At 55.1% G+C, this 27,432-nt stretch overlaps 1 protein-coding gene across 2 annotated transcripts in view; it reads right to left on the bottom strand.

The window, feature by feature from the left end:
• Nucleotides 1-27,432, bottom strand: part of LOC141050946 (uncharacterized) — a 277,364-nt gene that overhangs the window by 221,861 nt on the left and 28,071 nt on the right. The gene's annotated exons all lie outside the window — the stretch shown is intronic.

Genomic DNA, 27,432 nt, shown 5'->3' with positions numbered 1-27,432 from the left:
CTCTATCACACAGTCCCTGCTCCCCCATTACCGCTCACCAGTGCAGACTTCTCCCCCAGCTCTTACATGTGGAGCCGGCTGTACCCTAATGTGCAGAGTCCCGGTGCCCCCCAGGACTGAGTCCTGTCCCCTCTATCACACAGTCCCTGCTCCCCCATTACCGCTCACCAGTGCAGACTTCTCCCCCAGCTCTTACATGTGGAGCCGGCTGTACCCTAATGTGCAGAGTCCCGGTGCTCCCCCAGGACTGAGTCCTGTCCCCTCTATCACACAGTCCCTGCTCCCCCATTACCGCTCACCAGTGCAGACTTCTCCTCCAGCTCTTACATGTGGAGCCGGATGTACCCTAATGTGCAGAGTCCCGGTGCTCCCCCAGGACTGAGTCCTGTCCCCTCTATCACACAGTCCCTGCTCCCCCATTACCGCTCACCAGTGCAGACTTCTCCCCCAGCTCTTACATGTGGAGCCGGCTGTACCCTAATGTGCAGAGTCCCGGTGCCCCCCAGGACTGAGTCCTGTCCCCTCTATCACACAGTCCCTGCTCCCCATTACCACTCACCAGTGCAGACTTCTCCTCCAGCTCTTACATGTGGAGCCGGCTGTACCCTAATGTGCAGAGTCCCGGTGCTCCCCCAGGACTGAGTCCTGTCCCCTCTATCACACAGTCCCTGCTCCCCCATTACCGCTCACCAGTGCAGACTTCTCCTCCAGCTCTTACATGTGGAGCCGGCTGTACCCTAATGTGCAGAGTCCCGGTGCCCCCCAGGACTGAGTCCTGTCCCCTCTATCACACAGTCCCTGCTCCCCATTACCACTCACCAGTGCAGACTTCTCCCCCAGCTCTTACATGTGGAGCCGGATGTACCCTAATGTGCAGAGTCCCGGTGCTCCCCCAGGACTGAGTCCTGTCCCCTCTATCACACAGTCCCTGCTCCCCCATTACCGCTCACCAGTGCAGACTTCTCCTCCAGCTCTTACATGTGGAGCCGGCTGTACCCTAATGTGCAGAGTCCCGGTGCCCCCCAGGACTGAGTCCTGTCCCCTCTATCACACAGTCCCTGCTCCCCCATTACAGCTCACCAGTGCAGACTTCTCCTCCAGCTCTTACATGTGGAGCCGGCTGTACCCTAATGTGCAGAGTCCCGGTGCTCCCCCAGGACTGAGTCCTGTCCCCTCTATCACACAGTCCCTGCTCCCCCATTACCGCTCACCAGTGCAGACTTCTCCTCCAGCTCTTACATGTGGAGCCGGCTGTATCCTAATGTGCAGAGTCCCGGTGCCCACCAGGACTGAGTCCTGTCCCCTCTATCACACAGTCCCTGCTCCCCCATTACCACTCAACAGTGCAGACTTCTCCTCCAGCTCTTACATGTGGAGCCGGCTGTACCCTAATGTGCAGAGTCCCGGTGCTCCCCAGGACTGAGTCCTGTCCCCTCTATCACACAGTCCCTGCTCCCCCATTACCGCTCACCAGTGCAGACTTCTCCTCCAGCTCTTACATGTGGAGCTGGCTGTACCCTAATGTGCAGAGTCCCGGTGCTCCCCCAGGACTGAGTCCTGTCTCCTCTATCACACAGTCCCTGCTCCCCCATTACCGCTCACCAGTGCAGACTTCTCCTCCAGCTCTTACATGTGGAGCCGGCTGTACCCTAATGTGCAGAGTCCCGGTGCTCCCCAGGACTGATTCCAGTGCCCTCTATCACACAGTCCGTGCTCCCCCATTACTGCTCACCAGTGCAGACTTCTCCCCCAGCTCTTACATGTGGAGCCGGCTGTACCCTAATGTGCAGAGTCCCGGTGCCCCCCAGGACTGAGTCCTGTCTCCTCTATCACACAGTCCCTGCTCCCCCATTACCGATCACCAGTGCAGACTTCTCCTCCAGCTCTTACATGTGGAGCCGGCTGTACCCTAATGTGCAGAGTCCCGGTGCCCCCCCAGGACTGAGTCCTGTCCCCTCTATCACACAGTCCCTGATCCCCCATTACCGCTCACCAGTGCAGACTTCTCCTCCAGCTCTTACATGTGGAGTCGGCTGTACCCTAATGTGCAGAGTCCCGGTGCTCCCCCAGGACTGAGTCCTGTCCCCTCTATCACACAGTCCCTGCTCCCCCATTACCGCTCACCAGTGCAGACTTCTCCTCCAGCTCTTACATGTGGAGCCGGCTGTACCCTAATGTGCAGAGTCCCGGTGCCCCCCAGGACTGAGTCCTGTCCCCTCTATCACACAGTCCCTGCTCCCCCATTACCGCTCACCAGTGCAGACTTCTCCTCCAGCTCTTACATGTGGAGCCGGCTGTACCCTAATGTGCAGAGTCCCGGTGCCCCCCCAGGACTGAGTCCTGTCCCCTCTATCACACAGTCCCTGCTCCCCCATTAACGCTCACCAGTGCAGACTTCTCCTCCAGCTCTTACATGTGGAGCCGGCTGTTCCCTATTATGCAGAGTCCCGGTGCCCCCCAGGACTGAGTCCTATCCCCTCTATCACACAGTCCCTGCTCCCCCATTACCGCTCACCAGTGCAGACTTCTCCTCCAGCTCTTACATGTGGAGCCGGCTGTACCCTAATGTGCAGAGTCCCGGTGCCCCCCTAGGACTGAGTCCTGTCCCCTCTATCACACAGTCCCTGCTCCCCCATTACCACTCACCAGTGCAGACTTCTCCTCCAGCTCTTACATGTGGAGCCGGCTGTTCCCTAATGTGCAGAGTCCCGGTTCCACCCCAGGACTGAGTCCTGTCCCGTCTATCACACAGTCCCTGCTCCCCCATTACCGCTCACCAGTGCAGACTTCTCCCCCAGCTCTTACATGTGGAGCCGGCTGTACCCTAATGTGCAGAGTCCCGGTGCTCCCCCAGGACTGAGTCCTGTCCCCTCTATCACACAGTCCCTGCTCCCCCATTCCCGTTCACCAGCGCAGACTTCTCCTCCAGCTCTTACATGTGGAGCCGGCTGTACCCTAATGTGCAGAGTCCCGGTGCCCCCCAGGACTGAGTCCTGTCCCCTCTATCACACAGTCCCTGCTCCCCCATTACCGCTCACCAGTGCAGACTTCTCCTCCAGCTCTTACATGTGGAGCCGGCTGTACCCTAATGTGCAGAGTCCCGGTGCCCCCCCTGGACTGAGTCCTGTCCCCTCTATCACACAGTCCCTGCTCCCCCATTACCACTCACCAGTGCAGACTTCTCCTCCAGCTCTTACATGTGGAGCCGGCTGTTCCCTAATGTGCAGAGTCCCGGTGCCCCCCAGGACTGAGTCCTGTCCCCTCTATCACACAGTCCCTGCTCCCATTACCGCTCACCAGTGCAGACTTCTCCTCCAGCTCTTACATGTGGAGCCGGCTGTACCCTAATGTGCAGAGTCCCGGTGCTCCCCAGGACTGCGTCCTGTCCCCTCTATCACACAGCCCCTGCTCCCCCATTACCGCTCACCAGTGCAGACTTCTCCTCCAGCTCTTACATGTGGAGCCGGCTGTCCCCTAATGTGCAGAATCCCGGTGCCCCCCCAGGACTGAGTCCTGTCCCCTCTATCACACAGTCCCTGCTCCCCCATTACCACTCACCAGTGCAGACTTCTCCTCCAGCTCTTACATGTGTAGCCGGCTGTCCCCTAATGTGCAGAGTCCCGGTGCCCCCCCAGGACTGAGTCCTGTCCCCTCTATCACACAGTCCCTGCTCCTCCATTACCGCTCACCAGTGCAGACTTCTCCTCCAGCTCTTACATGTGGAGCCGGCTGTACCCTAATGTGCAGAGTCCCGCTGCTCCCCCAGGACTGAGTCCTGTCCCCTCTATCACACAGTCCCTGCTCCCCCATTACCGCTCACCAGTGCAGACTTCTCCTCCAGCTCTTACATGTGGGGCCGGCTGTACCCTAATGTGCAGAGTCCCGGTGCCCCCCAGGACTGAGTCCTGTCCCCTCTATCACACAGTCCCTGCTCCCCCATTACCGCTCACCAGTGCAGACTTCTCCTCCAGCTCTTACATGTGGAGCCGGCTGTCCCCTAATGTGCAGAGTCCCGGTGCTCCCCCCAGGACTGAGTCCTGTCCCCTCTATCACACAGTCCCTGCTCCCCCATTACCGCTCACCAGTGCAGACTTCTCCTCCAGCTCTTACATGTGGGGCCGGCTGTACCCTAATGTGCAGAGTCCCGGTGCCCCCCAGGACTGAGTCCTGTCCCCTCTATCACACAGTCCCTGCTCCCCCATTACCGCTCACCAGTGCAGACTTCTCCTCCAGCTCTTACATGTGGAGCCGGCTGTACCCCAATGTGCAGAGGCCCGGTGCTCCCCAGGACTGAGTCCTGTCCCCTCTATCACACAGTCCCTGCTCCCCCATTACAGCTCACCAGTGCAGACTTCTCCTCCAGCGCTTACATGTGGAGCCGGCTGTACCCTAATGTACAGAGTCCCGGTGCCCCCCAGGACTGAGTCCTGTCCCCTCTATCACACAGTCCCTGCTCCCCCATTACCGCTCACCAGTGCAGACTTCTCCTCCAGCTCTTACATGTGGAGCCGGATGTACCCTAATGTGCAGAGTCCCGGTGCTCCCCCAGGACTGAGTCCTGTCCCCTCTATCACACAGAACCTGCTCCCCCATTACCGCTCACCAGTGCAGACTTCTCCTCCAGCTCTTACATGTGGAGCCGGATGTACCCTAATGTGCAGAGTCCCGGTGCTCCCCCAGGACTGAGTCCTGTCCCCTCTATCACACAGTCCCTGCTCCCCCATTACCGCTCACCAGTGCAGACTTCTCCCCCAGCTCTTACATGTGGAGCCGGCTGTACCCTAATGTGCAGAGTCCCGGTGCCCCCCAGGACTGAGTCCTGTCCCCTCTATCACACAGTCCCTGCTCCCCATTACCACTCACCAGTGCAGACTTCTCCTCCAGCTCTTACATGTGGAGCCGGCTGTACCCTAATGTGCAGAGTCCCGGTGCTCCCCCAGGACAGAGTCCTGTCCCCTGTATCACACAGTTCCTGCTCCCCCATTACCACTCACCATTGCAGACTTCTCCTCCAGCTCTTACATGTGGAGCCGGCTGTACCCTAATGTGCAGAGTCCCGGTGCTCCCCCAGGACTGAGTCCTGTCCCCTCTATCACACAGTCCCTGCTCCCCCATTACCGCTCACCAGTGCAGACTTCTCCTCCAGCTCTTACATGTGGAGCCGGCTATACCCTAATGTGCAGAGTCCCGGTGCTCCCCCAGGACTGAGTCCTGTCCCCTCTATCACACAGTCCCTGCTCCCCCATTACCGCTCACCAGTGCAGACTTCTCCTCCAGCTCTTACATGTGGGGCCGGCTGTACCCTAATGTGCAGAGTCCCGGTGCCCCCCAGGACTGAGTCCTGTCCCCTCTATCACACAGTCCCTGCTCCCCCATTACCGCTCACCAGTGCAGACTTCTCCTCCAGCGCTTACATGTGGAGCCGGCTGTACCCTAATGTACAGAGTCCCGGTGCCCCCCAGGACTGAGTCCTGTCCCCTCTATCACACAGTCCCTGCTCCCCCATTACCGCTCACCAGTGCAGACTTCTCCTCCAGCTCTTACATGTGGAGCCGGCTGTACCCTAATGTGCAGAGTCCCGGTGCTCCCCCAGGACTGAGTCCTGTCCGCTCTATCACACAGTCCCTGCTCCCCCATTACCGCTCACCAGTGCAGACTTCTCCTCCAGCTCTTACATGTGGGGCCGGCTGTACCCTAATGTGCAGAGTCCCGGTGCTCCCCCAGGACTGAGTCCTGTCCGCTCTATCACACAGTCCCTGCTCCCCCATTACCGCTCACCAGTGCAGATTTCTCCTCCAGCTCTTACATGTGGGGCCGGCTGTACCCTAATGTGCAGAGTCCCGGTGCCCCCCAGGACTGAGTCCTGTCCCCTCTATCACACAGTCCCTGCTCCCCCATTACCGCTCACCAGTGCAGACTTCTCCTCCAGCTCTTACATGTGGAGCCGGCTGTACCCTAATGTGCAGAGTCCCGGTGCCCCCCAGGACTGAGTCCTGTCCCCTCTATCACACAGTCCCTGCTCCCCCATTATCGCTCACCAGTGCAGACTTCTCCTCCAGCTCTTACATGTGGAGCCGGCTGTACCCTAATGTGCAGAGTCCCAGTGCTCCCCCAGGACTGAGTCCTGTCCCCTCTATCACACAGTCCCTGCTTCCCCATTACCGCTCACCAGTGCAGACTTCTCCTCCAGCTCTTACATGTGGGGCCGGCTGTACCCTAATGTGCAGAGTCCCGGTGCCCCCCAGGACTGAGTCCTGTCCCCTCTATCACACAGTCCCTGCTCCCCCATTACCGCTCACCAGTGCAGACTTCTCCTCCAGCTCTTACATGTGGAGCCGGCTGTACCCTAATGTACAGAGTCCCGGTGCCCCCCAGGACTGAGTCCTGTCCCCTCTATCACACAGTCCCTGCTCCCCCATTACCGCTCACCAGTGCAGACTACTCCTCCAGCTCTTACATGTGGAGCCGGATGTACACTGATGTGCAGAGTCCCGTTGCTCCCCCAGGACTGAGTCCTGTCCCCTCTATCACACAGTCCCTGCTCCCCCATTACCACTCACCAGTGCAGACTTCTCCTCCAGCTCTTACATGTGGAGCCAGCTGTACCCTAATGTGCAGAGTCCCGGTGCTCCCCCAGGACTGAGTCCTGTCCCCTCTATCACACAGTCCCTGCTCCCCCATTACCGCTCACCAGTGCAGACTTCTCCTCCAGCTCTTACATGTGGAGCCGGCTGTACCCTAATGTGCAGAGTCCCGGTGCTCCCCCAGGACTGAGTCCTGTCCCCTCTATCACACAGTCCCTGCTCCCCCATTACCGCTCACCAGTGCAGACTTCTCCCCCAGCTCTTACATGTGGAGCCGGCTGTACCCTAATGTGCAGAGTCCCGGTGCCCCCCAGGACTGAGTCCTGTCCCTTCTATCACACAGTCCCTGCTCCCCATTACCACTCACCAGTGCAGACTTCTCCTTCAGCTCTTACATGTGGAGCCGGCTGTACCCTAATGTGCAGAGTCCCGGTGCTCCCCCAGGACTGAGTCCTGTCCCCTCTATCACACAGTCCCTGCTCCCCCATTACCGCTCACCAGTGCAGACTTCTCCCCCAGCTCTTACATGTGGAGCCGGCTGTACCCTAATGTGCAGAGTCCCGGTGCCCCCCAGGACTGAGTCCTGTCCCTTCTATCACACAGTCCCTGCTCCCCATTACCACTCACCAGTGCAGACTTCTCCTCCAGCTCTTACATGTGGAGCCGGCTGTACCCTAATGTGCAGAGTCCCGGTGCTCCCCCAGGACTGAGTCCTGTCCCCTCTATCACACAGTCCCTGCTCCCCCATTACCACTCACCAGTGCAGACTTCTCCTCCAGCTCTTACATGTGGAGCCGGCTGTACCCTAATGTGCAGAGTCCCGGTGCTCCCCCAGGACTGAGTCCTGTCCCCTCTATCACACAGTCCCTGCTCCCCCATTACCGCTCACCAGTGCAGACTTCTCCTCCAGCTCTTACATGTGGAGCCGGCTGTACCCTAATGTGCAGAGTCCCGGTGCCCCCCAGGACTGAGTCCTGTCCCCTCTATCACACAGTCCCTGCTCCTCCATTACCGCTCACCAGTGCAGACTTCTCCTCCAGCTCTTACATGTGGAGCCGGCTGTACCCTAATGTGCAGAGTCCCGGTGCCCCCCAGGACTGAGTCCTGTCCCCTCTATCACACAGTCCCTGCTCCCCCATTAGCGCTCACCAGTGCAGACTTCTCCTCCAGCTCTTACATGTGGAGCCGGCTGTACCCTAATGTGCAGAGTCCCGGTGCCCCCCAGGACTGAGTCCTGTCCCCTCTATCACACAGTCCCTGCTCCCCCATTACCGCTCACCAGTGCAGACTTCTCCTCCAGCGCTTACATGTGGAGCCGGCTGTACCCTAATGTACAGAGTCCCGGTGCCCCCCAGGACTGAGTCCTGTCCCCTCTATCACACAGTCCCTGCTCCCCCATTACCGCTCACCAGTGCAGACTTCTCCTCCAGCTCTTACATGTGGAGCCGGCTGTACCCTAATGTGCAGAGTCCCGGTGCTCCCCCAGGACTGAGTCCTGTCCCCTCTATCACACAGTCCCTGCTCCCCCATTACCGCTCACCAGTGCAGACTTCTCCTCCAGCTCTTACATGTGGAGCCGGCTGTACCCTAATGTGCAGAGTCCCGGTGCTCCCCCAGGACTGAGTCCTGTCCCCTCTATCACACAGTCCCTGCTCCCCCATTACCGCTCACCAGTGCAGACTTCTCCCCCAGCTCTTACATGTGGAGCCGGCTGTACCCTAATGTGCAGAGTCCCGGTGCCCCCCAGGACTGAGTCCTGTCCCCTCTATCACACAGTCCCTGCTCCCCATTACCACTCACCAGTGCAGACTTCTCCTCCAGCTCTTACATGTGGAGCCGGCTGTACCCTAATGTGCAGAGTCCCGGTGCTCCCCCAGGACTGAGTCCTGTCCCCTCTATCACACAGTCCCTGCTCCCCCATTACCGCTCACCAGTGCAGACTTCTCCTCCAGCTCTTACATGTGGATCCGGCTGTACCCTAATGTGCAGAGTCCCGGTGCCCCCCAGGACTGAGTCCTGTCCCCTCTATCACACAGTCCCTGCTCCCCATTACCACTCACCAGTGCAGACTTCTCCCCCAGCTCTTACATGTGGAGCCGGCTGTACCCTAATGTGCAGAGTCCCGGTGCCCCCCAGGACTGAGTCCTGTCCCCTCTATCACACAGTCCCTGCTCCCCCATTACCGCTCACCAGTGCAGACTTCTCCTCCAGCTCTTACATGTGGAGCCGGCTGTACCCTAATGTGCAGAGTCCCGGTGCTCCCCCAGGACTGAGTCCTGTCCCCTCTATCACACAGTCCCTGCTCCCCCATTACCGCACACCAGTGCAGACTTCTCCCCCAGCTCTTACATGTGGAGCCGGCTGTACCCTAATGTGCAGAGTCCCGGTGCCCCCCAGGACTGAGTCCTGTCCCCTCTATCACACAGTCCCTGCTCCCCCATTACCGCTCACCAGTGCAGACTTCTCCTCCAGCTCTTACATGTGGGGCCGGCTGTACCCTAATGTGCAGAGTCCCGGTGCCCCCCAGGACTGAGTCCTGTCCCCTCTATCACACAGTCCCTGCTCCCCCATTACCGCTCACCAGTGCAGACTTCTCCTCCAGCTCTTACACGTGGAGCCGGCTGTACCCTAATGTGTAGAGGCCCGATGCTCCCCAGGACTGAGTCCTGTCCCCTCTATCACACAGTCCCTGCTCCCCCATTACCGCTCACCAGTGCAGACTTCTCCTCCAGCGCTTACATGTGGAGCCGGCTGTACCCTAATGTACAGAGTCCCGGTGCCCCCCAGGACTGAGTCCTGTCCCCTCTATCACACAGTCCCTGCTCCCCCATTACCGCTCACCAGTGCAGACTTCTCCTCCAGCTCTTACATGTGGAGCCGGCTGTACCCTAATGTGCAGAGTCCCGGTGCTCCCCCAGGACTGAGTCCTGTCCGCTCTATCACACAGTCCCTGCTCCCCCATTACCGCTCACCAGTGCAGATTTCTCCTCCAGCTCTTACATGTGGGGCCGGCTGTACCCTAATGTGCAGAGTCCCGGTGCCCCCCAGGACTGAGTCCTGTCCCCTCTATCACACAGTCCCTGCTCCCCCATTACCGCTCACCAGTGCAGACTTCTCCTCCAGCTCTTACATGTGGAGCCGGCTGTACCCTAATGTGCAGAGTCCCGGTGCCCCCCAGGACTGAGTCCTGTCCCCTCTATCACACAGTCCCTGCTCCCCCATTATCGCTCACCAGTGCAGACTTCTCCTCCAGCTCTTACATGTGGAGCCGGCTGTACCCTAATGTGCAGAGTCCCAGTGCTCCCCCAGGACTGAGTCCTGTCCCCTCTATCACACAGTCCCTGCTCCCCCATTACCGCTCACCAGTGCAGACTTCTCCTCCAGCTCTTACATGTGGGGCCGGCTGTACCCTAATGTGCAGAGTCCCGGTGCCCCCCAGGACTGAGTCCTGTCCCCTCTATCACACAGTCCCTGCTCCCCCATTACCGCTCACCAGTGCAGACTTCTCCTCCAGCTCTTACATGTGGAGCCGGCTGTACCCTAATGTACAGAGTCCCGGTGCCCCCCAGGACTGAGTCCTGTCCCCTCTATCACACAGTCCCTGCTCCCCCATTACCGCTCACCAGTGCAGACTACTCCTCCAGCTCTTACATGTGGAGCCGGATGTACACTGATGTGCAGAGTCCCGTTGCTCCCCCAGGACTGAGTCCTGTCCCCTCTATCACACAGTCCCTGCTCCCCCATTACCACTCACCAGTGCAGACTTCTCCTCCAGCTCTTACATGTGGAGCCAGCTGTACCCTAATGTGCAGAGTCCCGGTGCTCCCCCAGGACTGAGTCCTGTCCCCTCTATCACACAGTCCCTGCTCCCCCATTACCGCTCACCAGTGCAGACTTCTCCTCCAGCTCTTACATGTGGAGCCGGCTGTACCCTAATGTGCAGAGTCCCGGTGCTCCCCCAGGACTGAGTCCTGTCCCCTCTATCACACAGTCCCTGCTCCCCCATTACCGCTCACCAGTGCAGACTTCTCCTCCAGCTCTTACATGTGGAGCCGGCTGTACCCTAATGTGCAGAGTCCCGGTGCCCCCCAGGACTGAGTCCTGTCCCTTCTATCACACAGTCCCTGCTCCCCATTACCACTCACCAGTGCAGATTTCTCCTCCAGCTCTTACATGTGGAGCCGGCTGTACCCTAATGTGCAGAGTCCCGGTGCCCCCCAGGACTGAGTCCTGTCCCCTCTATCACACAGTCCCTGCTCCCCCATTACCGCTCACCAGTGCAGACTTCTCCTCCAGCTCTTACATGTGGAGCCGGCTGTACCCTAATGTGCAGAGTCCCGGTGCCCCCCAGGACTGAGTCCTGTCCCCTCTATCACACAGTCCCTGCTCCCCCATTACCGCTCACCAGTGCAGACTTCTCCTCCAGCTCTTACATGTGGAGCCGGCTGTACCCTAATGTGCAGAGTCCCGGTGCTCCCCCAGGACTGAGTCCTGTCCCCTCTATCACACAGTCCCTGCTCCCCCATTACCGCTCACCAGTGCAGACTTCTCCTCCAGCTCTTACATGTGGGGCCGGCTGTACCCTAATGTGCAGAGTCCCGGTGCCCCCCAGGACTGAGTCCTGTCCCCTCTATCACACAGTCCCTGCTCCCCCATTACCGCTCACCAGTGCAGACTTCTCCTCCAGCTCTTACATGTGGAGCCGGCTGTACCCTAATGTGCAGAGTCCCGGTGCCCCCCAGGACTGAGTCCTGTCCCCTCTATCACACAGTCCCTGCTCCCCCATTATCGCTCACCAGTGCAGACTTCTCCTCCAGCTCTTACATGTGGAGCCGGCTGTACCCTAATGTGCAGAGTCCCAGTGCTCCCCCAGGACTGAGTCCTGTCCCCTCTATCACACAGTCCCTGCTCCCCCATTACCGCTCACCAGTGCAGACTTCTCCTCCAGCTCTTACATGTGGGGCCGGCTGTACCCTAATGTGCAGAGTCCCGGTGCCCCCCAGGACTGAGTCCTGTCCCCTCTATCACACAGTCCCTGCTCCCCCATTACCGCTCACCAGTGCAGACTTCTCCTCCAGCTCTTACATGTGGAGCCGGCTGTACCCTAATGTGCAGAGTCCCGGTGCCCCCCAGGACTGAGTCCTGTCCCCTCTATCACACAGTCCCTGCTCCCCCATTACCGCTCACCAGTGCAGACTACTCCTCCAGCTCTTACATGTGGAGCCGGATGTACACTGATGTGCAGAGTCCCGTTGCTCCCCCAGGACTGAGTCCTGTCCCCTCTATCACACAGTCCCTGCTCCCCCATTACCGCTCACCAGTGCAGACTTCTCCTCCAGCTCTTACATGTGGAGCCGGCTGTACCCTAATGTGCAGAGTCCCGGTGCTCCCCCAGGACTGAGTCCTGTCCCCTCTATCACACAGTCCCTGCTCCCCCATTACCGCTCACCAGTGCAGACTTCTCCTCCAGCTCTTACATGTGGAGCCGGCTGTACCCTAATGTGCAGAGTCCCGGTGCCCCCCAGGACTGAGTCCTGTCCCCTCTATCACACAGTCCCTGCTCCCCCATTACCACTCACCAGTGCAGACTTCTCCTCCAGCTCTTACATGTGGAGCCGGCTGTACCCTAATGTGCAGAGTCCCGGTGCTCCCCCAGGACTGAGTCCTGTCCCCTCTATCACACAGTCCCTGCTCCCCCATTACCGCTCACCAGTGCAGACTTCTCCTCCAGCTCTTACATGTGGAGCCGGCTGTACCCTAATGTGCAGAGTCCCGGTGCCCCCCAGGACTGAGTCCTGTCCCCTCTATCACACAGTCCCTGCTCCCCATTACCACTCACCAGTGCAGACTTCTCCTCCAGCTCTTACATGTGGAGCCGGCTGTACCCTAATGTGCAGAGTCCCGGTGCTCCCCCAGGACTGAGTCCTGTCCCCTCTATCACACAGTCCCTGCTCCCCCATTACCACTCACCAGTGCAGACTTCTCCTCCAGCTCTTACATGTGGAGCCGGCTGTACCCTAATGTGCAGAGTCCCGGTGCTCCCCCAGGACTGAGTCCTGTCCCCTCTATCACACAGTCCCTGCTCCCCCATTACCGCTCACCAGTGCAGACTTCTCCTCCAGCTCTTACATGTGGAGCCGGCTGTACCCTAATGTGCAGAGTCCCGGTGCCCCCCAGGACTGAGTCCTGTCCCCTCTATCACACAGTCCCTGCTCCCCCATTACCGCTCACCAGTGCAGACTTCTCCTCCAGCTCTTACATGTGGAGCCGGCTGTACCCTAATGTGCAGAGTCCCGGTGCCCCCCAGGACTGAGTCCTGTCCCCTCTATCACACAGTCCCTGCTCCCCCATTACCGCTCACCAGTGCAGACTTCTCCTCCAGCTCTTACATGTGGAGCCGGCTGTACCCTAATGTGCAGAGTCCCGGTGCCCCCCAGGACTGAGTCCTGTCCCCTCTATCACACAGTCCCTGCTCCCCCATTACCGCTCACCAGTGCAGACTTCTCCTCCAGCTCTTACATGTGGAGCCGGCTGTACCCTAATGTGCAGAGTCCCGGTGCCCCCCAGGACTGAGTCCTGTCCCCTCTATCACACAGTCCCTGCTCCCCCATTACCGCTCACCAGTGCAGACTTCTCCTCCAGCTCTTACATGTGGAGCCGGCTGTACCCTAATGTGCAGAGTCCCGGTGCCCCCCAGGACTGAGTCCTGTCCCCTCTATCACACAGTCCCTGCTCCCCCATTACCGCTCACCAGTGCAGACTTCTCCTCCAGCTCTTACATGTGGAGCCGGCTGTACCCTAATGTGCAGAGTCCCGGTGCCCCCCAGGACTGAGTCCTGTCCCCTCTATCACACAGTCCCTGCTCCCCCATTACCGCTCACCAGTGCAGACTTCTCCTCCAGCTCTTACATGTGGAGCCGGCTGTACCCTAATGTGCAGAGTCCCGGTGCCCCCCAGGACTGAGTCCTGTCCCCTCTATCACACAGTCCCTGCTCCCCCATTACCGCTCACCAGTGCAGACTTCTCCTCCAGCTCTTACATGTGGAGCCGGCTGTACCCTAATGTGCAGAGTCCCGGTGCTCCCCCAGGACTGAGTCCTGTCCCCTCTATCACACAGTCCCTGCTCCCCCATTACCGCTCACCAGTGCAGACTTCTCCTCCAGCTCTTACATGTGGAGCCGGCTGTACCCTAATGTGCAGAGTCCCGGTACTCCCCCAGGACTGAGTCCTGTCCCCTCTATCACACAGTCCCTGCTCCCCCATTACCGCTCACCAGTGCAGACTTCTCCTCCAGCTCTTACATGTGGAGCCGGCTGTACCCTAATGTGCAGAGTCCCGGTGCCCCCCAGGACTGAGTCCTGTCCCCTCTATCACACAGTCCCTGCTCCCCATTACCACTCACCAGTGCAGACTTCTCCTCCAGCTCTTACATGTGGAGCCGGCTGTACCCTAATGTGCAGAGTCCCGGTGCTCCCCCAGGACTGAGTCCTGTCCCCTCTATCACACAGTCCCTGCTCCCCCATTACCGCTCACCAGTGCAGACTTCTCCTCCAGCTCTTACATGTGGAGCCGGCTGTACCCTAATGTGCAGAGTCCCGGTGCTCCCCCAGGACTGAGTCCTGTCCCCTCTATCACACAGTCCCTGCTCCCCCATTACCACTCACCAGTGCAGACTTCTCCTCCAGCTCTTACATGTGGAGCCGGCTGTACCCTAATGTGCAGAGTCCCGGTGCCCCCCAGGACTGAGTCCTGTCCCCTCTATCACACAGTCCCTGCTCCCCATTACCACTCACCAGTGCAGACTTCTCCTCCAGCTCTTACATGTGGAGCCGGCTGTCCCCTAATGTGCAGAGTCCCGGTGCTCCCCCAGGACTGAGTCCTGTCCCCTCTATCACACAGTCCCTGCTCCCCCATTACCGCTCACCAGTGCAGACTTCTCCTCCAGCTCTTACATGTGGAGCCGGCTGTACCCTAATGTGCAGAGTCCCGGTGCTCCCCCAGGACTGAGTCCTGTCCCCTCTATCACACAGTCCCTGCTCCCCCATTACCGCTCACCAGTGCAGACTTCTCCTCCAGCTCTTACATGTGGAGCCGGCTGTACCCTAATGTGCAGAGTCCCGGTGCCCCCCAGGACTGAGTCCTGTCCCCTCTATCACACAGTCCCTGCTCCCCCATTACCGCTCACCAGTGCAGACTTCTCCTCCAGCTCTTACATGTGGAGCCGGCTGTACCCTAATGTGCAGAGTCCCGGTGCTCCCCCAGGACTGAGTCCTGTCCCCTCTATCACACAGTCCCTGCTCCCCCATTACCACTCACCAGTGCAGACTTCTCCTCCAGCTCTTACATGTGGAGCCGGCTGTACCCTAATGTGCAGAGTCCCGGTGCTCCCCCAGGACTGAGTCCTGTCCCCTCTATCACACAGTCCCTGCTCCCCCATTACCACTCACCAGTGCAGACTTCTCCTCCAGCTCTTACATGTGGAGCCGGCTGTACCCTAATGTGCAGAGTCCCGGTGCCCCCCAGGACTGAGTCCTGTCCCCTCTATCACACAGTCCCTGCTCCCCCATTACCACTCACCAGTGCAGACTTCTCCTCCAGCTCTTACATGTGGAGCCGGCTGTCCCCTAATGTGCAGAGTCCCGGTGCTCCCCCAGGACTGAGTCCTGTCCCCTCTATCACACAGTCCCTGCTCCCCCATTATCGCTCACCAGTGCAGACTTCTCCTCCAGCTCTTACATGTGGAGCCGGCTGTACCCTAATGTGCAGAGTCCCGGTGCTCCCCCAGGACTGAGTCCTGTCCCCTCTATCACACAGTCCCTGCTCCCCCATTACCGCTCACCAGTGCAGACTTCTCCTCCAGCTCTTACATGTGGAGCCGGCTGTACCCTAATGTGCAGAGTCCCGGTGCCCCCCCAGGACTGAGTCCTGTCCCCTCTATCACACAGTCCCTGCTCCCCCATTACCGCTCACCAGTGCAGACTTCTCCTCCAGCTCTTACATGTGGAGCCGGCTGTACCCTAATGTGCAGAGTCCCGGTGCCCCCCAGGACTGAGTCCTGTCCCCTCTATCACACAGTCCCTGCTCCCCCATTACCGCTCACCAGTGCAGACTTCTCCTCCAGCTCTTACATGTGGAGCCGGCTGTACCCTAATGTGCAGAGTCCCGGTGCTTCCCCAGGACTGAGTCCTGTCCCCTCTATCACACAGTCCCTGCTCCCCCATTACCGCTCACCAGTGCAGACTTCTCCTCCAGCTCTTACATGTGGAGCCGGCTGTACCCTAATGTGCAGAGTCCCGGTGCCCCCCAGGACTGAGTCCTGTCCCCTCTATCACACAGTCCCTGCTCCCCATTACCACTCACCAGTGCAGACTTCTCCTCCAGCTCTTACATGTGGAGCCGGCTGTACCCTAATGTGCAGAGTCCCGGTGCCCCCCCAGGACTGAGTCCTGTCCCCTCTATCACACAGTCCCTGCTCCCCCATTACCACTCACCAGTGCAGACTTCTCCTCCAGCTCTTACATGTGGAGCCGGCTGTACCCTAATGTGCAGAGTCCCGGTGCCCCCCAGGACTGAGTCCTGTCCCCTCTATCACACAGTCCCTGCTCCCCCATTACCACTCACCAGTGCAGACTTCTCCTCCAGCTCTTACATGTGGAGCCGGCTGTACCCTAATGTGCAGAGTCCCGGTGCTCCCCCAGGACTGAGTCCTGTCCCCTCTATCACACAGTCCCTGCTCCCCCATTACCGCTCACCAGTGCAGACTTCTCCTCCAGCTCTTACATGTGGAGCCGGCTGTACCCTAATGTGCAGAGTCCCGGTGCCCCCCAGGACTGAGTCCTGTCCCCTCTATCACACAGTCCCTGCTCCCCCATTACCGCTCACCAGTGCAGACTTCTCCTCCAGCTCTTACATGTGGAGCCGGCTGTACCCTAATGTGCAGAGTCCCGGTGCCCCCCAGGACTGAGTCCTGTCCCCTCTATCACACAGTCCCTGCTCCCCCATTACCGCTCACCAGTGCAGACTTCTCCTCCAGCTCTTACATGTGGAGCCGGCTGTACCCTAATGTGCAGAGTCCCGGTGCCCCCCAGGACTGGGTCCTGTCCCCTCTATCACACAGTCCCTGCTCCCCCATTACCGCTCACCAGTGCAGACTTCTCCTCCAGCTCTTACATGTGGAGCCGGCTGTACCCTAATGTGCAGAGTCCCGGTGCTCCCCCAGGAATGAGTCCTGTCCCCTCTATCACACAGTCCCTGCTCCCCCATTACCGCTCACCAGTGCAGACTTCTCCTCCAGCTCTTACATGTGGAGCCGGCTGTACCCTAATGTGCAGAGTCCCGGTGCCCCCCAGGACTGAGTCCTGTCCTCTCTATCACACAGTCCCTGCTCCCCCATTACCACTCACCAGTGCAGACTTCTCCTCCAGCTCTTACATGTGGAGCCGGCTGTACCCTAATGTGCAGAGTCCCGGTGCCCCCCAGGACTGAGTCCTGTCCCCTCTATCACACAGTCCCTGCTCCCCCATTACCACTCACCAGTGCAGACTTCTCCTCCAGCTCTTACATGTGGAGCCGGCTGTACCCTAATGTGCAGAGTCCCGGTGCTCCCCCAGGACTGAGTCCTGTCCCCTCTATCACACAGTCCCTGCTCCCCCATTACCGCTCACCAGTGCAGACTTCTCCTCCAGCTCTTACATGTGGAGCCGGCTGTACCCTAATGTGCAGAGTCCCGGTGCCCCCCAGGACTGAGTCCTGTCCCCTCTATCACACAGTCCCTGCTCCCCCATTACCGCTCACCAGTGCAGACTTCTCCTCCAGCTCTTACATGTGGAGCCGGCTGTACCCTAATGTGCAGAGTCCCGGTGCCCCCCAGGACTGAGTCCTGTCCCCTCTATCACACAGTCCCTGCTCCCCCATTACCGCTCACCAGTGCAGACTTCTCCTCCAGCTCTTACATGTGGAGCCGGCTGTACCCTAATGTGCAGAGTCCCGGTGCCCCCCAGGACTGAGTCCTGTCCCCTCTATCACACAGTCCCTGCTCCCCCATTACCGCTCACCAGTGCAGACTTCTCCTCCAGCTCTTACATGTGGAGCCGGCTGTACCCTAATGTGCAGAGTCCCGGTGCTCCCCCAGGACTGAGTCCTGTCCCCTCTATCACACAGTCCCTGCTCCCCCATTACCGCTCACCAGTGCAGACTTCTCCTCCAGCTCTTACATGTGGAGCCGGCTGTACCCTAATGTGCAGAGTCCCGGTGCCCCCCAGGACTGAGTCCTGTCCCCTCTATCACACAGTCCCTGCTCCCCCATTACCACTCACCAGTGCAGACTTCTCCTCCAGCTCTTACATGTGGAGCCGGCTGTACCCTAATGTGCAGAGTCCCGGTGCCCCCCAGGACTGAGTCCTGTCCCCTCTATCACACAGTCCCTGCTCCCCCATTACCGCTCACCAGTGCAGACTTCTCCTCCAGCTCTTACATGTGGAGCCGGCTGTACCCTAATGTGCAGAGTCCCGGTGCCCCCCAGGACTGAGTCCTGTCCCCTCTATCACACAGTCCCTGCTCCCCCATTACCACTCACCAGTGCAGACTTCTCCTCCAGCTCTTACATGTGGAGCCGGCTGTACCCTAATGTGCAGAGTCCCGGTGCTCCCCCAGGACTGAGTCCTGTCCCCTCTATCACACAGTCCCTGCTCCCCCATTACCGCTCACCAGTGCAGACTTCTCCTCCAGCTCTTACATGTGGAGCCGGCTGTACCCTAATGTGCAGAGTCCCGGTGCCCCCCAGGACTGAGTCCTGTCCCCTCTATCACACAGTCCCTGCTCCCCCATTACCGCTCACCAGTGCAGACTTCTCCTCCAGCTCTTACATGTGGAGCCGGCTGTACCCTAATGTGCAGAGTCCCGGTGCCCCCCAGGACTGAGTCCTGTCCCCTCTATCACACAGTCCCTGCTCCCCCATTACCGCTCACCAGTGCAGACTTCTCCTCCAGCTCTTACATGTGGAGCCGGCTGTACCCTAATGTGCAGAGTCCCGGTGCTCCCCAGGACTGAGTCCTGTCCCCTCTATCACACAGTCCCTGCTCCCCCATTACCGCTCACCAATGCAGACTTCTCCTCCAGCTCTTACATGTGGAGTCGGCTGTCCCCTAATGTGCAGAGTCCCGGTGCCCCCCAGGACTGGGTCCTGTCCCCTCTATCACACAGTCCCTGCTCCCCCATTACCGCTCACCAGTGCAGACTTCTCCTCCAGCTCTTACATGTGGAGCCGGCTGTACCCTAATGTGCAGAGTCCCGGTGCCCCCCAGGACTGAGTCCTGTCCCCTCTATCACACAGTCCCTGCTCCCCCATTACCACTCACCAGTGCAGACTTCTCCTCCAGCTCTTACATGTGGAGCCGGCTGTACCCTAATGTGCAGAGTCCCGGTGCCCCCCAGGACTGAGTCCTGTCCCCTCTATCACACAGTCCCTGCTCCCCCATTACCGCTCACCAGTGCAGACTTCTCCTCCAGCTCTTACATGTGGAGCCGGCTGTACCCTAATGTGCAGAGTCCCGGTGCCCCCCAGGACTGAGTCCTGTCCCCTCTATCACACAGTCCCTGCTCCCCCATTACCACTCACCAGTGCAGACTTCTCCTCCAGCTCTTACATGTGGAGCCGGCTGTACCCTAATGTGCAGAGTCCCGGTGCCCCCCAGGACTGAGTCCTGTCCTCTCTATCACACAGTCCCTGCTCCCCCATTACCACTCACCAGTGCAGACTTCTCCTCCAGCTCTTACATGTGGAGCCGGCTGTACCCTAATGTGCAGAGTCCCGGTGCTCCCCCAGGACTGAGTCCTGTCCCCTCTATCACACAGTCCCTGCTCCCCCATTACCGCTCACCAGTGCAGACTTCTCCTCCAGCTCTTACATGTGGAGCCGGCTGTACCCTAATGTGCAGAGTCCCGGTGCTCCCCAGGACTGAGTCCTGTCCCCTCTATCACACAGTCCCTGCTCCCCCATTACCGCTCACCAGTGCAGACTTCTCCTCCAGCTCTTACATGTGGAGCCGGCTGTACCCTAATGTGCAGAGTCCCGGTGCCCCCCAGGACTGAGTCCTGTCCCCTCTATCACACAGTCCCTGCTCCCCCATTACCGCTCACCAGTGCAGACTTCTCCTCCAGCTCTTACATGTGGAGCCGGCTGTACCCTAATGTGCAGAGTCCCGGTGCCCCCCAGGACTGAGTCCTGTCCCCTCTATCACACAGTCCCTGCTCCCCCATTACCACTCACCAGTGCAGACTTCTCCTCCAGCTCTTACATGTGGAGCCGGCTGTACCCTAATGTGCAGAGTCCCGGTGCTCCCCCAGGACTGAGTCCTGTCCCCGCTATCACACAGTCCCTGCTCCCCCATTACCGCTCACCAGTGCAGACTTCTCCTCCAGCTCTTACATGTGGAGCCGGCTGTACCCTAATGTGCAGAGTCCCGGTGCCCCCCAGGACTGAGTCCTGTCTTCTCTATCACACAGTCCCTGCTCCCCCATTACCGCTCACCAGTGCAGACTTCTCCTCCAGCTCTTACATGTGGAGCCGGCTGTACCCTAATGTGCAGAGTCCCGGTGCCCCCCCAGGACTGAGTCCTGTCCCCTCTATCACACAGTCCCTGCTCCCCCATTACCGCTCACCAGTGCAGACTTCTCCTCCAGCTCTTACATGTGGAGCCGGCTGTACCCTAATGTGCAGAGTCCCGGTGCCCCCCAGGACTGAGTCCTGTCCCCTCTATCACACAGTCCCTGCTCCCCCATTACCGCTCACCAGTGCAGACTTCTCCTCCAGCTCTTACATGTCGTCGCTTCCTAGTATACACAGAAAATCCTACAATCCTGCTCCTCCCCCTTGTGACTGATCACATGACTGTGACGTCATCGCAGGTCCTGTCAGCAGGAGAAACACCGCTTTTATTCTAACTCTACATGTGAGCACGTTCTATATGTCCAAGCGAAGTGCCTGTGATTACTGAGAGTCTAAAGACGCTGCTGACCTGACGAGGGTGATGTTGGTTTCTGATTCGTAAGTTTTTTTGGCAATTTTTTCCGTTTTTTATAGGTTTAGCAACAAAAAATAAACATGACAATAATAACATAGAATGCAGCGAGGTGCCCTTATGTGAATAGTTAACTACAGCTACAAAAATGATAAAGCTGGCAGGTGGGCACCGAAGAGCGTTAATGAAAGGGTTAACCCCTTCACCCCCAAGGGTGGTTTGCACGTTCATGAGCGGGACAATTTTTACAATTCTGACCACTGTCCCTTTATGAGGTAATAACTCTGGAACGCTTCCATGGATCCCGGTGATTCTGACATTGTTTTCTCCTGACATTTTGTACTTCATGTTAGTGGTAAAAATTCATTCTTATGTCTTGCGTTTATTTGTGAAAAAAGCGAAAATTTGGCAAAAAAATTTGAAAACTTTGCAATTTTCCAACTTTTAATTTTCATGCCCTTAAATCACAGAGATACGGCACACAAAAAACTTAATAAGTAACATTTCCCACATGTTTACTTTACATCAGCACAATTTGGGAACCAAATTTTTTATTTGTTAGGAAGCTATAAGGGTTAAAAGTTGACCAGCGATTTCTCCTTTTTACCATTTTATTTTTACGGACCACATCACATTTGAAGTCACTGTGAGGGGTCTATATGATAGAAAATACCCAAAAGTGACACCATTTCCACAATAAATTTGCTTCAGATCTCATTTGTTTTACTTTCCCAAGGGTAATAGGAGAAATTGGACCCCAAAAGTTGTTGTGCAATTTGTCCTGACTACGCCCATTCCCCACATGTTGGGGACAGGGTAAGCACTGTTTCGGCGCATGGCAGAGCTTGGAAGGGAAGGAGCGCTGTTTGACTTTTTCAACGCATAATTGGTTGGAATTTAGATCAGGAGACATGTTGCTTTTGGAGAGCCCCTGATGTGCCCGAACGGTGGAAACCCCCCACAAGTGACATCATTTTGGAAATTAGACCCCCCAAGGAACTTATCTAGATGTGTGGTGAACACTTTGAACTCCCAAGTGCTGCACAAAAGTTTATAACGTACAGCCTTAAAAATAAAAAATCATTTTTTTTTCACAAAAATAATCGTTTCGCCCCCGATTTTTTTATTTTCACAAGGCTAATAGTTGAAATTGGACCCCAAAACTAGTTGTATAAATTGTCCTGAGTAGGCTGATACCCCATACGTGGGGGTAAATCACTGGGCACATAGAACTTGGAAGGAGCACCATTTGACTTTTTCAACGTAGAATTAGCTGGAACTGAGATCAGACTTCATATTGCGTTTGGAGAGCCCCTGATGTGCCTAAACAGTGGAAACCCCCCAATTCTAACTCCAACCCTAACCCCAACACACCCCTAACCCTATTCCCAGCCCTAATCATAACCACATATCTAACCCCAATCCCAACCCTATCCCCAACCCTAACTTTTGCCCCAACCCTAGCCCAACTCACTTTAGCTCAACTCTAACCCTAATGGGAAAATGGAAAAAAATACTTTTGTTTTATTATTTTTCCTTAACTAAGGGGGTGATAAAGGGGGGTTTGATCTACTATTTTTTTATATTGATCACTGTGATAGGGTCTATCACAATGATCAAAATGAACCAATAGGAAAAAAATCTATTGTTGCTGGGTGCTGGCCGGCAGATCTCGGGCGCACTACGCATGCGCCCGCCATTTTCTCCTGGAAGAATCCAGCGACTCGAGATGTGATAGGATATGAAACAGAGCAGGAAGAGACACCAGGCCAATAAACAATCCAACAAGATTTACTGGAACAGGGGCAACAAATGAAGGTAATTCTGCAGCGTCCGTAATGAGTCCACAATGAGTTCACACAAAGAGAGCAGTTCTGAGGGTGCCACTCGGTAATCTATAGAAATAGTACTTGGATGAGTTCAATGAATCCAGCAGATGATGGACACAACACAGTCCCACATGGCAGCTTCTAACAATACACATGGCCACCGTGATGCGATCACATCAGAGGAGAGAGAAATTAAATGGAAAAATTGGGCTTTTTTTGCAGTCGGTTAATAATGGCGATCACAACATCGGGGTCAGTAAAAACTGACCTGAATAATGTTCTCTGGGGTCTCGGCTACCCCCGGCAACCAAGACCCCGGAGAAATTCCGATGCGGGGGGGGAGCTATAACCTTAAACCTCAGCACCGTTACAAAGCAGAGCTGTGGTTTAAGTACCCTTAACTGCTGCTGTTAAAAAAGCATATTGGCGGTTGTTAAGGGGTTAAATGTAACTCATCATTCTCCCCTGCTTGCGCAGAGCCGTGTTCAGCATCGCCGGGGAACAGCGCTCACTGTAACACTTCTTCCCTGGCGCCCGTCCATGTACTGATGGGGCACACACGTGCCACACGTGTGCCGCAAGTATTACACACACGGACGACAGTGAGATCTCCGGTAACGGAAATATCAGGACGTATGAGGCGTTATAGCGGGTTTTTATGTTTGGCTGCTGTCACACACTAAAAGACGCTTTTTATTGCAAAAAATAGATTTTGCATCACCACATTTTGAGAGCTATAATTTTTCCATATTTTGGCCCATAGAGTCATGTGAGGTCTTGTTGTTTGCGGGACGAGTTGACGTTTTTTTGGTACCATTTTCGGGCACATGACATTTTTTGATCGCCTTCTATTCTGATTTTTGGGTGACAGAGCAAAAACCAGCAATTCATGAATTTCTTTTGGGGGGGCGTTTACACCATTCCGCGTGTGGTAAAATTGATAAAGCAGTTTTATTCTTCGGGTCAGTAAGATTACAGCAATACCTCATTTATTTTTTTTTTATGTTTTGGTGCTTTTATACAATAAAAACTATTTTACATAAAAAATAATCTTTGCATAGATTTATTCTCAGAGCTATAATTTTTTTATTTTTTCGCTGATGACGAATGGGAGCTTGTTTTTTGCTGAAATAGATGATGTTTTCAGCGGCACCACTTTTATTTAGATCCGTCTTTTTGATCGCATGTTATTCCACTTTTTGTTCAGCAATATAATGATAAAGCATTGTTTTTTGCCTTGTTTTTTTTTAAGGTGTTCACTAAAAGGGATTAACTAATGGGTCATTATCGGTTTTATAGGTCGGGTCGTTATGGACATGGCGATATTAAACTTTTATTTCAATTTTTTTAATTCAAATATTGATTTTTGATTATTTTTTTAAATATTTTTACAATTTAAATTTTTTTTTTAAATTTAATTCTAACTTATACATTTTGTCCCACTATCAGACACTCATTTTGTGCAGGCTGATCGCTTCTATAGCATGCAGATGAAGCAGCATCTGCATGCTACAGAAGCTGTTAGCGCTTCACATAGTGCACACTGACCTGAGACTTCCTGACATGCACTCCGCATGACAAGAAGTTTCTCAGCTCTGGTAACCCGGATGTCGTCATGACATCAAGTTTCCATAGATAGCAGCGATCGGGACCCCGCATCATGCTGCGGGTTCTTCAATCCAAAGACAGACACTGCAATGTTTGATCGCAGTGTCCCAGGGGATAAAGTGCAGGGAGCGGTCTGAGACCGCTCCTGGCACTTAATGCCGGGTGTCAGCTGTGAGAATCAGCTGACACCCGGCCGCGATTTCCCCCGTGAGCGCGGCAGATCGCCCATGACGTACGATCTCGTCCATGGGAATTAAGTTCCAGGGCACATGGATGGGATAGTACGTCCACTGGCAGAAAGGGGTTAAATAACTTTGGGCAACTGATATCACAATGCAGACATACAACTCTGGCAAAAAATTAGAGACCACTGCAGTTTTGTAACAATCAGCTTCTCTACATAACTGACAGCCATTCCATTCCAGTGTCAGTTGAATTCCAACCAGGGTACACCTCATTCTACTTAATGTGCTTCTGATTAGGTGATCACCTGAACCAAATCTTACTTAGCAAAGGAAAGTATAAAAAAACCCTGCTGTGGTGTTCACAATCCTCTTGCAATAGGACAAGCTGGATGACAAAACAAGTGCTAGTAATATCCCAAAAGTAAAATAGGAATGAAAAAATAACTTTTAACCATGCCAAAGAAGTTGAAAAGTCTAGTGAGGAAAAGGGCTAAATTCTGGCTTTACTAGTAGAGGGATACAGTGAGCATCATGTTGCCTCCATCCTTACAATTTCTAAGATGGCGGTCCATCACAACAAGGTAAAGCAGCAGACATTGGGGACAACAAAGCTACAGATCAGCAGAGGGCGAAAACGACTCCCCACTGACCGGGATGACCGTCATCTCATTGGAATGTCACTCAGCAACCGCAGGATGACATCAAGTGACCTACAAAAGGAATAGCAAATGGCAGCTGGGGTGAAGTGCACGGCAAGAACAGTTCGTAACAGGCTCCTAGAGGCAGGGCTCAAGTCATGTAAAGTTAGAAAAAAGCCTTTCATCAATGAGAAGCAAAGGAGAGCCAGGCTGAAGTTTGCCAAAGACCATAAGGATTGCACCATAGAGGACTGGAGTAAGGTAATCTTCTCTGATGAGTCTAATTTTCAGCTTTGCTCAACACCTGGTTGTCTAATGGTTAGACGGAGACCTGGAGAGGCGTACAAGCCACAGTGTCTTGCACCCACTGTGAAATTTGGTGAAGGATTGGTGATGATCTGGGGATGCTTCAGCACGGCTGGAATTGGGCAGGGTTATCTTTGCAAAGGATGTTTGAATCCAGCCGCATACAAGGTTATCCTGGAAGAACAGTTGATTCCTTCTGCTCAGGCAATGTTCCCCAACTCTGAGGACTGTTTTTTTTCCAGCAGGACAATGCGCCGCGCCACACAGCTAGGTCAATGTGTGGCTGAAGGAGCACCACATCAAGACCCTATCATGGCCAGCCCAATCTTCAGACCTGAACCCCAATGAAAACCTCTGCAATGTAATCAAGAGGAAGATGGATAGTCACAAGCCATCAAAGAACTGCTTAAATTTTTGTACCAGGAGTGGCATAAGGTCACCCAAAAGCAGTGTGAAAGAGTGGAGGAAAGCATGCCAAGACGCAAGAAAGCTGTGATTAAAAATCATGGTTATTCCACAAAATATTGATTTCTGAACTCTTCCTGAGTTAAGACATTAGACTTGTTGATTTTGATTATGAACTTGTTTTCTTAGCATTATTTGAGGTCTGCAAGCACTACTTTTTTTGTTCTTTTGACCATTTCTCATTTTTTGAAAATACAAAATTTAGTGTTTGGAAATTCGAAGACATGTTGTCAGTAGTTTATAGAATAAAAGAGCAATTTACATTTTACTCAAAAATATGCCTATAAAGAGAAAAATCAGACTGAAAATTTTTCGGTGGTCTCTTAATTTTTGCCAGAGCTGTATATTGATAGATTGGGCAATTCTGAACGCAGCGATACCAGATTTCTTTTTATGGTTTTATTTTGAGTGTGGGTGATTTAAACATATAGACTATGAAGCTCCGATCACTTGTGCTGCACAGAGCACTGCTCTGTGCAGCAGAAATGCTCACTTGCTATGAGCACTGACCGCTGGGCAGCACTCATAGCTATTTGGTTATGACAACCAGAGAGCACAGGGGTTTCCTGCAGATCCCAAGTTGTCATGCCAAATCCATCGACAACCCGCGGGTTGGGCCGGATTAGTGACGCACTTACGGCACTATCGTGTTAAATGCCACTGACAGAGATTGGCAGAGACATTTAACAGGCTAACACCTGTGGGTGGGGCACATGTCAGCTGCTGAAATCTGCTGCTATGTGCCAGACAGGACGTGGGCTCAGCAACAGAGCCTACATCAAAGCGGGAGACCTGACATGCACTGTACGTGTACACCGAATGTCGTGAAGGGGTTGTCGGTCAATTGTCCTGACAATAGGGGACAGCAGATGGCTTCTTGTGACAAGAAGGTCCCTTCCATGGACTTGGTTCCTTGTGACTCATAATATTTCTGTATCGTACAGCATCAGGCAGGCACTGTAGACAATATATACACCAAGTGTGAGGAGTGTTTTGGTTGACCAGAAGGGACCACTGATGCCTGATCACTCAGAGTTTATTGGCACTTCCTCAAACTCCTTCCGATCCGGCTCCAAAACGATGCCCTTAGGTATACACCAAGTAGTAACGAATGGTATACTCTTACCCCTTTCTACTATCCTAGGTAACTGGCCTCATAAGATATATTGTAATTTTGAATGCATCCAGCTTCTACACTTTTACTCTTCACTGGACAGTCATTCAGAACCGCCAGTCCATTATCTCCTTTTGAAATGTAGGGTGTCACCCCTCCTATCCCTTTCGTATGCCATCTCTGGTATCTACAAATTGTTGACAGACCCAGATCTGGAAAACCTTCCTTCATTTTGCAAAGCTTGGGAGACTGCCCTTCAAAGAACATTATACAAAGGAGCAGTGAGCTTCGGTTATGGTTACTAAATTACAAGAAACGATTATGATATTATTTCAAGATGGTACTGGGTCCCCTCTTGCTTTGCATAAATGGTTCCCAGAGGTATCTAGTCTATTTTGGTGTTGTGGAAATGATGGCACACATATCGTGGTCTGGCCTGGCTCTGGGAGTTTTCTGGGACTGAGTTATCAGAGATAATAAGGAGATGACAGGAGTATCAGTCCCTAGGACACCAGAGGCTACACGTTTTCTATCCCCAAACATGTGTATAAAATCACTATTGAGGCATATACTTCAGGCAGCCAATAAAACAATCCCATGTCATTGGAATTCAGTAGCCCCCTCCCCCCTTCTTTGGAAGAAGGGTTTGTAGAGATGGCTAGAACTCATGCTATAGAAAAGCTGA

Source organism: Dendrobates tinctorius, unplaced genomic scaffold (assembly GCF_039654945.1).
Source record: "Dendrobates tinctorius isolate UK_male_01 unplaced genomic scaffold, ASM3965494v1 ptg000155l, whole genome shotgun sequence".
Taxonomy (NCBI): domain Eukaryota; kingdom Metazoa; phylum Chordata; class Amphibia; order Anura; family Dendrobatidae; genus Dendrobates; species Dendrobates tinctorius.
The sequence above is the reverse complement of the archived record's forward strand: the minus strand, read 5'-3'. Positions and strand labels throughout refer to the sequence as shown.